This window comes from Zalophus californianus, chromosome 15 (assembly GCF_009762305.2).
Source record: "Zalophus californianus isolate mZalCal1 chromosome 15, mZalCal1.pri.v2, whole genome shotgun sequence".
NCBI lineage: Eukaryota > Metazoa > Chordata > Mammalia > Carnivora > Otariidae > Zalophus > Zalophus californianus.
In genome coordinates, this window is record NC_045609.1 from 10232878 (window position 1) to 10244193 (window position 11316).

General features: G+C 37.2%; 1 pseudogene; it reads left to right on the forward strand.

The window, feature by feature from the left end:
- The first annotated feature begins 8422 nt into the window (after window positions 1–8422).
- Window positions 8423–10488, forward strand: LOC113920692 (annotated as a pseudogene).
- Window positions 10489–11316: the final 828 nt, after the last annotated feature.

Sequence of the window (11316 nt, forward strand, 5' to 3'; positions counted from 1 at the left end):
TTGAAAGAATTAACAAGATTGATAAACCCCTGGCCAGACTGATCAAAAAGAAAAGAGAAATGACCCAAATCAACAAATTCATGAATGAAAGAGGAGAGATCACAACCAACACCAAAGAAATAAAAACAATTATAAGAACATATTATGAGCAACTCTATGCCAGAAAATTACATAACCTGAAAGAAATGGGTGCATTCCTAGAGATGTATCAACTACCAAAATTGAACCAGGAAGAAATAGAAAACCTGAACAGACCTATAACCACTAAGGAAATTGAAGCAGTCATCAAAAATCTCCCAACAAACAAAAGCCCAGGGCCAGATGGCTTCCCGGGGGAATTCTATCAGACATTTAAAGAAGAATTAATACCTATTCTCCTGAAACTGTTCCAAAAAATAGAAATGGAAGGAAAACTTCCGAACTCATTTTATGAGGCCAGCATTACCTTGATCCCAAAACCGGACAAAGACCCCATCAAAAAGAATTACAGACCAATATCCTTGATGAACATGGATGCAAAAATTCTCACCAAAATACTAGCCAATAGGATCCAACAGTACATTAAAAGGATTATTCACCACGACCAAGTGGGATTTATCCCTGGGCTGCAGGGCTGGTTCAAGATCCGCAAATCAATCAACGTGATACAATACATTAACAAAAGAAAGAACAAGAATCATAGGATCCTCTCAATAGATGCAGAAAAAGCATTTGACAAAGTACAGCATCCTTTCTTGATCAAAACTCTTCAGAGTATAGGGTTAGAGGGTACATACCTCAATATCATAAAAGCCATCTATGAAAAAACTACAGCGAATATCATTCTCAATGGGGAAAGGCTGAGAGCTTTTCCCCAAAGGTCAGGAACGCGGCAGGGATGTCCACTCTCACCACTGCTATTCAACATAGTATTAGAAGTCCTAGCCGCAGCAATCCGACAACAAAAAGAAATCAAAGGCATCCAAATCGGCAAAGAGGAAGTCAAACTCTCACTCTTTGCAGATGATATGATACTGTATGTGGAAAACCCAAAAGACTCCACCCCAAAACTGCTAGAACTCATACAGGAATTCAGTCAAGTAGCAGGCTATAAAATCAATGCACAGAAATCAGTGGCATTCCTATACACCAACAACAAGACAGAAGAGATACAAATCAAGGAGTCGATCCCATTCACAATTGCACCCAAAACCATTAGATAAGTAGGAATAAATTTAACCAAAGAGGCAAAGGATCTGTACTCAGAAAACTATAAAATACTCATGAAAGAAATTGAAGAAGACACAAAGAAATGGAAAAACGTTCCATGCTCATGGATTGGGAGAATCAGCATTGTGAAGATGTCAATGCTACCTAGAGCAATCTATGCATTCAATGCAATCCCCATCAAAATACCATCCACTTTTTTCAAAGAAATGGAACAAAGAATCCTAAAATTTGTATGGAACCAGAAAAGACCCCGAATAGCCAGAGGAATATTGAAAAAGAAAAGCAAAGCTGGCGGCATCACAATTCCGGACTTCCAGCTCTATTACAAAGCTGTCATCATCAAGACAGTATGGTACTGGCCCAAAAACAGACACATAGATCAATGGAACAGAATCGAGAGCCCAGATATGGACCCTCAACTCTATGGTCAACTCATCTTTGACAAAGCAGGAAAGAATGTCCAATGGAAAAAAGACAGTCTCTTCAACAAATGGTGTTGAGAAAATTGGACAGCCACATGCAGAAGAATGAAACTGGACCATTTCCTTACACCACACACAAAAATAGACTCCAAATGGTTGAAAGACCTAAATGTGAGACAGGAGTCCATCAAAATCCTAAAGGAGAACACAGGTAGCAACCTCTTCGACCTCAGCCGCAGCAACTTCTTCCTAGAAACGTCGCCAAAGGCACGGGAAGCCAGGGCAAAAATGAACTATTGGGATTTCATCAAGATAAAAAGCTTTTGCACAGCAAAAGAAACAGTCCACAAAACCAAAAGACAACCGACAGAATGGGAGAAAATATTTGCAAATGACAGATCAGATAAAGGGCTAGTATCCAAAATCTATAAAGAACTTATCAAACTCAACACCCAAAGAACAAATAATCCAATCAAGAAATGGGCAGAAGACATGAACAGACATTTCTCCAAAGAAGACATCCAAATGGCCAACAGGCACATGAAAAAGTGCTCAACATCCGCTCGGCATCAGGGAAATCCAAATCAAAACCTCCATGAGATACCACCTCACACCCGTCAGAATGGCTAAAATTAACAAGTCAGGGAACGACAGATGTTGGCGGGGATGCGGAGAAAGGGGAACCCTCCTACTCTGTTGGTGGGAATGCAAGCTGGTGCAACCCCTCTGGAAAACAGTATGGAGGTTCCTCAAACAGTTGAAATTAGAGGTACCATACGATCCAGCAATTGCACTACTGGGTATTTACCCCAAAGATGTGAATTGTGCAAGACTGTTGAATCACAGATCTGTACTTCTGAAACAAATAACGCAAAATATTTTAAGAAAAAAGAAAAAGAAGAAGATAGCAGGAGAGGAAGAATGAAGGGGAGTAAGTCAGAGGGGGAGAAGAACCGTGAGAGATGATGGACTCTGAAAAACAAACTGAGGGTTCTAGAGGGGAGGAGGGTAGGGGGATGGGTTAGCCTGGTGATGGGTATTAAAGAGGGCACATTCTGCATGGAGCACTGGGTGTTATGCACAAACAATGAATCATGGAACACTGCATCAACAACTAATGATGTAATATATGGTGATTAACATAACAATAAAAAATTAAAAAAACAAAGAAAACTGTGCCAATTTCCAGTAAAGGAGATTGCAAAGCCAAGAGTTGATTCAGAGGGAAGACAAGACAACCCCATGTGATTTTTTCTCGAACAACAGAGTTTCAAGATCCCAGCGAAATCTGAGTGAGCTGAAATGAGAAATACAACAAAACATCCAATACTACCCTAGAAGACGTCAACATTCTTCTCTCAGTAATTGACAAAACAAGAGAAGAAGAAATTAACAAGGTTATGGAAGACCAAAATAACACTAGCTGTCAATTTGACCCACATGAAATTCATAATCTATTCATGAAAGGCAACTATTAACTTCAATTTAGAGGATTATTTTCTGATTATGAAATTAACATGTTAATTATAGAAAATTAGGAAAATACAAGAAATATATAAAGAAAAACATTTTAAAAACGTAATTTCTTTCCTAGACATAACTGCTACTTTTATTTTCGTGTAAATACTGCTGAAGGGAAAAATACTCAATGACATTCGTTAAAAATGGTTAAGGCAAACTTTATTCAGGACCGTCATGTTTGGTGCAGGTCCCACTGCAATGGATTTCACAGTGGGGGACAGAGATTGGGCTCAACTCCAAAAAAAACATGAGTAAATGGGAATTTATAGCTCAGGAGCAGGGTGGGGTCAATGAATGGAAAATTAGTAAGAGGAAATATCAAGGGTGAAAGGGATTCTGGTTAAGTCGACCTAACAGGATTCTTTGCGGCCAACAGGCCAGGGTGATCCGGCATCACCTGTGCGTGGTGGAGGATGAAGAACCTGACCGATATCTAGGGTGACCAATATTGAGAGTAGAGGGGTTCTGGTTAAACTGACTTAGCAGGGTTCTTGCTAAAACTGGATTTTCAGCTGTCCACACATGAGCCTAGGGGGAAGTTTAGGCCCGACTAAAGTTTGGTCAAGCAAACAATCTTTGTTAGTATATTTAGACGAGATATTAATAACTATTAATATTTATTAATAACTAACTATTGTTAATACAGATTTAAAATTATATAGAAGATAGTCTTATAATTTGCTTTACCTACTTGTTTGCATCATGCAAATATATGGATGTATTTCTTCTACGTAAACAACGTAATTTATATTGCTGGCTCTCTGTATTTGGAAATTTTTGTAGTTTCCTTTCTGTTGCTGTTGCTATGATAAGTGACTAATGAATTTGTGCCCATAAATCTCATTAGCTCATTTATTTTTAATAATGGAAACTTTAAATATAACATAATGTGATTATATATAGTATCAAATCCTCAGAAAGAGATGCTTGAGTAAAAGGGTAGGAAGATTTATAGTATCAAATTTTTTTAAAGATTTTATTTGTTTATTTGAGAGAGACAGAAAGAGAGAGCACAAGCAGGGTGAGGGGCAGAAGGAGAAGCAGACTCCCCACTGAGCAGGGAGCCCAATGCAGGACTCGATCCCAGGACCCTGTGATAATGACCTGAGCTGAAGGCAGTTGCTTGACTGACTGAGCCACCCAGGTGCCCTAAAATTGTTTTTCATAAAATTTGTTTAGTGTTTAATGAGTGACATTATCAGTTTGGGAAGGTCTATTTCCTGAACATTAATACTTTTAAAATTATACTTTTTAAAAAATTATTTTTAGGTAATTGTACATTCACATGCAGTTGTATGATCCAAGATGGAGAGATCCCACACACGCATTACCTAATATGATGACCTAACTGTAAAATCTTGTCCACCTAGAGTACAAGATCTCTACAAGCATATTGCTCTCAGACAGCCAAGGTACAGAATACTGCAATCACCGCAAGGTTAGCTCATTATTAATACATTCCCATCTATAATTACGGCTCACCTCTCCTCTGTGTCCAGTTCTTATCCCCTGGCAACCAGTAATCTGTTCTGCATTCCTAAAATTTTGCCATTTCAAGGTTATCATCATACACTATGTAACTTTTCTGGTTTGGATTTTTTTTTCCCCACTCATCATAATTCTCTGGAGAGTCATCCAGATTGTGTTTATGAATAGTCTCTTTTTATTGATTGAAGGATTGATGAGTAATATTTCATGATACGGATGTACCACAATTTGTTTAATCATAAGCCCATTGAAAGACACTAACCCATTGGGTTTTTAGCAGTTTTTGGCTATTACAAATAAAGATACTATCACAACCATGCTGAAATTTTTATGTGAACATAAAATATTATTCTAGTTAAATTGCCCACAGAGCAATTGCTGGGTTTTACAGCAAGTGCAGGTCTAGTTTGTGAAAGACACTGCCAAATTGTTTCCCAGAGTGGCTGTATCGATTTACATTCCCACAAGCAATGTATGTGTGATCCACTTGCTCTGGATCTCTGCCAGTATTTGCTGGTGTTATTTTTTATTTTAGCCATTCTGATAGGCATGCAGTGGTACCTCCTGTGGTTTTAATTTGTGTCTCCTAATGCTTGTTTGTCATCTGTATATCCTCTATGGAGAACTGTTTATTGCTTTTACCCATTTTCTAATTGGATTGTTGTTGTTTTTGTTGTTGTTTTCACCGTTGGATTTAATAGCTTTTTAAAAAAGTGTTTTATTCTGGATACTAGCCCTTTGTCAGATATGTGCTGGACATGTATTTTGCAAATATATTCCCTCAATGTGTAGATATTTTTTTCATTGTCTTCATAGGGTCTTCGTAGAGCAAACACTTAATTTTTTTAAAAAAGATTTTATTTATTTATTTGACAGAGAGAGACACAGCAAGAGAGGGAACACAAGCAGGGGGAGTGGGAGAGGGAAAAGCAGACTTCCTGCCGAGCAGGGAACCCAATGTGGGGCTCGATCCCAGGACCCTGGGATCATGACCTGAGCTGAAGGCAGACGCTTAACGACTGAGCCACCCAGGTGCCCCCAAACATTTTTAATTTTGATGATGCCCTATTCATCAACTTTTTCTTTAATGCATCCCATTTTGGTGTCAAGTCCAAGAATTACTTGCCTCCTCCTAGATCTTAAAGATTTTCTATTTTTTACCAAGGAGTTTAGTTTCATGGTTATATGTTTTTACACTAAAGTGTATGACACATTTTGAGGTAATTTTTGTGTAAGTTGTGAAATAGGTTGAGGTTCAATGTTTTGTCTGTGGGTGTGCAATTGATCCAATACCACTTGTTGAAAAGGCTATCTTTCTTCCACTAAACAGCTTCTGCACATTTGTCAAAAATCAGTTGGGCATATTTGTATGGGTCTGTTTTGGGTTCTCTATGCTGTTATTCCTGTCTATGTGTCTGTCCCTCTACCAATATCACAAAGTCTTGATTTCTGTGCCTCCATAATAGATCCTGAATGAGGTAGCCAGTTCCAACTCTCTTAATTCTTACTTTTCACAATTGTTTTAACTGTTTTAGTTCGTTTACGTTTTTATATAATTTTTAAAATAAGTTTCTCTATCTCTACCCAAAGCTTTGCTGGGATTTTGTTAGGAATTGCATTAAAACTTTATATTAATATATAAAGAATTGACGTCTTTGTTATGTTGGACCACCCAATAATGAACACAATATGTCTCTCTAGTTATGTAGATCTCCTTTGATTATTTCATCAACGTTTTGTAGATTTCAGCATACATATTTTGTTAGATTTAAACCTAAGCATTTTCTTTATTTTTTAGTGATTTAAAATGGTATTTTATTTTTCATGGTTCTCCAAAGAAGTTTTATATATATAAAACTACATAACTCTATATATGTATATATGGATAACTATATATAAACTATATATAACTATGTAACTATATATAACTACATATAGCTATATATAACTACATATATAACTATGTAACTATATATAACTATGTATGTAACTATGTATGACTATATATAGAAAGATATGTAACTCTATATATCTATATCTATAACTATGTAACTATATATATGTAACTATATATATAACTATGTAACTATATACAACTATATATTACTATATATCTGTGTGTGTGTGTGAGTGTGTGTGTGTGTGTGTGTGTGTGTGTAGAGAGACAGACAAACAGACAGACAGACTTGGGAGGCTAAGAAATCCCAGTCTGACATCTGCAGTCTACAAACTGGAGAACCAGGAAAGCCAGGGGTGTAATCAGTGTGAGTCCTGAGTCTGGAGGCCCAGGAAGTAGGAACTCTGTTGTCCCAGGGCAGGGGAAGGTGGAAGTCTCAGCTCAACAAGAGCAAGACAATTCCTTCACTTTTTTGCTCTATACAGCTCCTCAAAGAATTGGATGATGTCCATCTGCACTGTTGAGGATGAATCTTCTTTACTCAACCTACTGATTCAAATGTTAATGTCTTCCTGAAACACCTGGAGAGACACACCCAGAAACACTATTTTAGTGACTATCTGGGCATTCCTTAGCCTAGTCAAGTTGGCATCTAAGATTAACCATCACAGTATTACCATTTTAATTTAATCATTAGTTTTAGGAGGGTTTTCTAAAAAATATATTCCTTAGATTTCATACATAGATAATCATGTTTCCTCTCAGTAGGATAGTTTTGTTTCTTCTTTTCTGATATGTATGCCTTTTGTTTCTTTTTTTTTTTTTCCTCGTCTTATTGCACTGGCTAGATCTTCTAGCATTAGGTTGAATAAAGTGCTGAGAGCAGACATCCTTACCTTGTCCTAGATCCTAGAGGGACAGTGCTCCAACTTTCATCATTTAGTAGAATGTAACCTACAGAGTTTTTGTAGATTCTATTTTTCTAAGTGAGGGAGTTTCCCTCTATTCCTTTTTATCTGGGAGTTTTTATCATGAATGGCTTAAATTTTGTCAAGTGCTTTTATTCCACCAATTGATATGATCATGTTTTCTCTGATTCAGGTTGTTAATATGGTGGATTGCATTGTTTGATTATCAAATATTGGTCAAGCATTGCTTCTCTGAAATGAATCCTACTTAGGCTTATATTTCTTTTTATATATTTCCACACTTAATTTGTTAATACTTAATTTGATAATACTTTGTTAAGGATTTTGCATCTGTATCGCTAGGGATATTTTTCTGTAATTTTGTTTCTCTGTTTCTTTCTTTCCTGATATTGGTAGTTTATGTCTTTACTCATTTCTTTGTCAGTAGTGCTAGAAGCTTGACGATTTTGTTGATATTTTCAAAGAACCAGAAAACATATTCTTTTAAATTGCACATAGAAAATTCACTAATAGACCATATTCTGGATCAGAACAAAAATCTCAACAATTTTAAAATCAAATGAAGTGTGTTTTCTGGCCACGACAGAATCAATAACAGATATTTGGAAAATACCAACATATTTGGAAGTTAAACAGCATGCCTTAAAATAGCCAATGGGTTAGAGAAGAAAAGACTGAAGAAGCTAAAAAAATAAAATTAAAAAATCTGAAGTTAATGAGAAATGAAAACTGAGTGTGGTAGAATGTAACTACAGAAGTGCTTAGGTGGAAATTTAAAGTGATGTTTATGTTAGAATGAAAGTAAGATCTCACCTAATGACCTTAACTTGTACTTTAAGAAGTTAGCAAAACAATAGCCAGTTTAAACCAAAGCTAAGAGGACAAAGAAAATAAAAAGCAAAAGTCAAGGAAATCAAGGCTGGAGCGGCAGTGCTAAGGCTGGAGGGTGGGGGGGGATGATTGGGGGGGGTGGGACCTTACAGCTGGGAAAGTCAGCTCCAGACGCGAAGCTGCCTCAGAGCCAGGATCCCAGCCAGAGAGGGGTCAGCACCAGCTAGTCCCTGTTGGGTACTGTCTTCAATATCAAGCCCCAGGACAACTGCCTGGACGTGTTCACCAAGAGCTGGGGGGTCCTTTTGGAGTTTCTGAGTTCACTACCTCAGAAGGATTTCAAATTGGCCAGGAAAAAGCCCCGAGAAAGGATTGCTGGTGGAGCATGCATTTTCTACATTGCCTGGGCCCCACCCCCTGCTCCTGGGATGCACCCTGGGATTCCTTGTGCAGAGTGGCTGACTTTGTGAAAGTTGCTTACCGAAAGCAGATGAACCTTGCTCGTGTATTGGCACCAGGGGAGAAAAGTTAAACACAAATGTAGAATTATATCAAAGTTTGTGAAAATTACCAGCTGATTAAAAGACTTGTGGATTCCTTTAATCCAGAAACCAACTGAGTGGTTGAACTGATTATGTTTGACTTTAAAATCAGTGGAATCCATCTAGACAAAGAAAAGCATTAAAGAGCAGGGGATCTTACTGTTAAAATCTTGGATTTGAGTAGAGCATTTTTATGGGGAACAATTTTTCCAAGGTTGATAAGCATTTCTTATCAGAACATTTTTGTCTAACTTTGTATTTGATGGAGATCCTGTAATAATTGATGGTCTACATGCAGAAACACCAGATGCTTTGTGCAAGAAGCTGCTTGCACAATTTTTCTTTATCCCAATGCTAGCCAATTGAAATGTGCAGAAAAGCTGCTCAGCAGCAGAAAAGCTGCTCAGCAGCAGAAAACTTATAACAAAGTTAGTGGGATATTTTACATTCTGTCACAGGGCTCCCCAAAGAACACTAGCTAAAAATTCAGACTGTCAGGTAATTCCTTGAGAAATTATTTGACAAATTATCTGGCAGAACTATAAGAGATTTTTAGGAGATATGAGGAATAAAAATGAAACATAATCTTCAAAATTCTGAATGAATGCCTTGGGATCCCCCTCCATTCGGTGGTATGATTCATGCAGAGAGGTAGAATATTGAGCCCTGTTTATATTGACGTGTTTCTCCCTGAAAGCATGGATGGAAGAAGGACTGAATATCTTTTTAACTAATCGCTGGGGATTTCGTTGTCTGCAGAGCTGCCTGGAAAATGAGGTGTGGTGTGAAGATGTTAGAATATTGGCTGTGGTTCACGAATCCTAAGGATTGCCGGGTGCATTTACTGCAAACAGACTAACCACATCAAGATTATCATTTTACAGTCCGTGGAAGTAGACTGAAAGAAAGAGACCATTGTAGTTCTTATACTGTATCTTCCCCATTCCTCAGGGAGTTCACCAACTTTATTAACTCCTGGAATGATGGAAAATGTTCCCCTGAAATGGTATATACCATTCCTTCTGTGCTAGGATATACTCATTACCAACATGTCAATGGGACCAGAATGCCCCACTGATTTTGCTAAGGTTCCTTCTATGCTGATGAAGTATTTTTCAGATGATTATCAAGTGGGGTTAACCAATTTGCTGGACATTATCAAACTGGGCAGCCACTGCTCAAAAATATGATGTCTCAACTTTGTGCTGCAGCTGATATGCAGCTTCAGGTTTTTTATGCCACTCTGGATCTCATCTATCATGGGAAGCATCCTCTGATGAGGTCAACCCCAGACATCCCCAAGGAAACCCAGGGTAAAGTTTATAACTTACCATACATGGTAAATACTGTGTGGCACTATAATTCAATTACCTTGTGTAATTGATGATATTAAGTATCACTCTTACCAGATGTCCAGGGTACTAGCTTCCATGGTTTAGGAGGAATGTTTTCTATAGTATCCTTTTAACAGACTACAGGTTAGTGCTCTTGCAGGGAGACGTTGGCACGTGGTAGGAATGAAGAACCCATACTCAAAATTCCATGAACTCAAAAGGGCCCTGCTGTTTAGTATGTTTGGGAAATGCCACGTAAGCTTTAAAGGTGCACTGTGCACAATTAGAAGACCTACAATCATGAAACATATTTAGCATTGCATATGTAACTCAATATTTCCCCAAAATACTTGACTGTAGGACCCACCCCTTTTTTAGGATTACCTATTGATGACATTTTTCAGACCACTAGAAAATAAATGCAAAAAGCATTCAGATGGAAATAACAGTCTTACAGATAAAGGGTTCAAAATTAATGTGATTGCAAAATGCAATTGTTCATCAACATAAAAAGCCAGAGACAATGAAAAAAATTTTACTGGTAAAGGCTGAGATGCAAAATAACATTCCCAGATATATAAGGGCTCAGGAAACATCTCAACTTTGTACTCTTCTTTAAAAATTGCTTCAAGAAAATGTAATTTTGACCAAGTCAAAGCAAAGGAAATCTTTAAGGAACTATTGAGAATGTAGAGAAGTCAGTCTCTTTCACAATATCTGGATAAATCATAGTAGCAAGTTATTTAGTTATGAATATTTTTCCTAATGATGGGAATAAACACATAAGCACACAAGCAATCCTTCTGGGGGAAAAAATATCTCTCATGAGGTTATGGTTTATCACCAGCTTCCAAATATCCAATTTGAGGTACTTATGATTATGGGAAAAATAACCAAAAAATAACTAAAAAAAGAAAACAACCTAAAAAAAAGAACTGGAGGAAAACAAAAGAAAAGTTAATGTACCTGTGAAAAAAAGTCAAGGAAATCAAGAACAGTTAAATCAGTGAAACCAAAAACTGGTTCTTCGAAAAGATAATATAATTGATAAAGCTTTAGCCATCCTGATAGAAAAAAATAGAAAAGACAAAAATGATAACATAAAGAACAAAGAAGGGAAAAGAAAACCTCACTACAGATTCT